Source organism: Austrofundulus limnaeus, unplaced genomic scaffold, assembly GCF_001266775.1.
Source record: "Austrofundulus limnaeus strain Quisiro unplaced genomic scaffold, Austrofundulus_limnaeus-1.0 Scaffold895, whole genome shotgun sequence".
In the NCBI taxonomy this organism is placed as follows: Eukaryota; Metazoa; Chordata; class Actinopteri; order Cyprinodontiformes; family Rivulidae; genus Austrofundulus; species Austrofundulus limnaeus.
Window position 1 is genome coordinate 106,534 of NW_013953297.1, and position 1,248 is coordinate 107,781.

The window sequence follows — 1,248 nt, forward strand, 5'->3', positions numbered from 1 at the left end:
AATAAATACATGCTCAACTACGCCAGCTGTAGCCATTAACGTTTTTGCAAGAACATCATTGGAGTACAACAATGAGAGAAATTACATTTTCTGTAAAAAGACTGCTGAAAATGTACTGAAAAAGTTGAAATTAGATTGCCAAGGTATCACAGGTGCATTCTTGCTTGTGAGCACCACACTGAACATGGGGCAGGTAAAGAAAAAGCTGGAGGTATATGAGGAACTCCATCTGTGATAAATAAGTCTATCAGTCATACCGGTGTTACACCAAATTCTGTGACCACAGGCGGTGGTAGCATATATTCCTCTGCATATATTCCTCTGAATGTGCATCTTGAAGACCAGTGAGAACACTATCTGCGTAAAGTGCACTGATACATCTGAGATTCACGCATTCAATGCGATGGACTGTCCAACTGTACCCAGCGTCAAATATAGTCACTGGATGTCTGTTTATGTGCAGTCACTGCAGAGAACTCTGCTTGAAAACAGACCCTTTTAGTCATAACTCGAGACAGGAAGGYGCTGGCCACGCGAAAGATGAATGTCGTACAGTTGGAAAGATTTTTAACAATTCGGCTTGGCCAACAAAGCTCTGACCTACCTGGAAAAAAATTGCTTTTTAATCTAAGTGATAAAATTAGGGCTATTTGGCCAAAAGCCACCATAAGTATCTCTGCAAAGCCTTTATAATCACAGAGTGAGTCGTTCAACTCATTTATGGACTCATGCCTGTGTTTTATTTATACAAATGAACGTTTAATTATGAAGAAAGGGCAGGTGAGTATCCCCCCCTCTGGTGGTGAAAAAGATGATTTCCTAAATCAAAACCACAGAGAAAACTCCGCCCCCTCATTTGCAGGGGCGCCAGCAGGTGGGGGAGAGGCCGTGAACAGACATTAAGTGTTTTCCTATGCAGGTAAAAATCTGTTTAACAACCTGTTAAAATACACCAGAATGCAGGAAATGGCATTTACTTATTTAAATTTTTTCTGGGGGAGGACCCCCAAACCCCCCGCCAGTGAATCCCCCCAACATTACAAATATTCCTTCTTGTTTTTTTTGTCTCTGAATGTCATAAAATCAGTGATGTTACCTGTGAAATTACAAAATGAACATCTGTTGGCGAATCCGTAGCTTTTTATTGCCATAGCTTTCAATTGGTCATTTTTTTTACAAACACACCGTAAAATTTCTGTTATAGATATTAGTTTTGGTGTGCCACCCCTGGTTTTTCAGTGGCCCCCC

At 40.8% G+C, this 1,248-nt stretch overlaps 1 protein-coding gene across 1 annotated transcript in view; it reads right to left on the minus strand.

The window, feature by feature from the left end:
• ipo8 (importin 8) overlaps positions 1 to 1,248 on the minus strand; it is a gene marked incomplete in the record, with an annotated part of 58,989 nt that overhangs the window by 56,663 nt on the left and 1,078 nt on the right.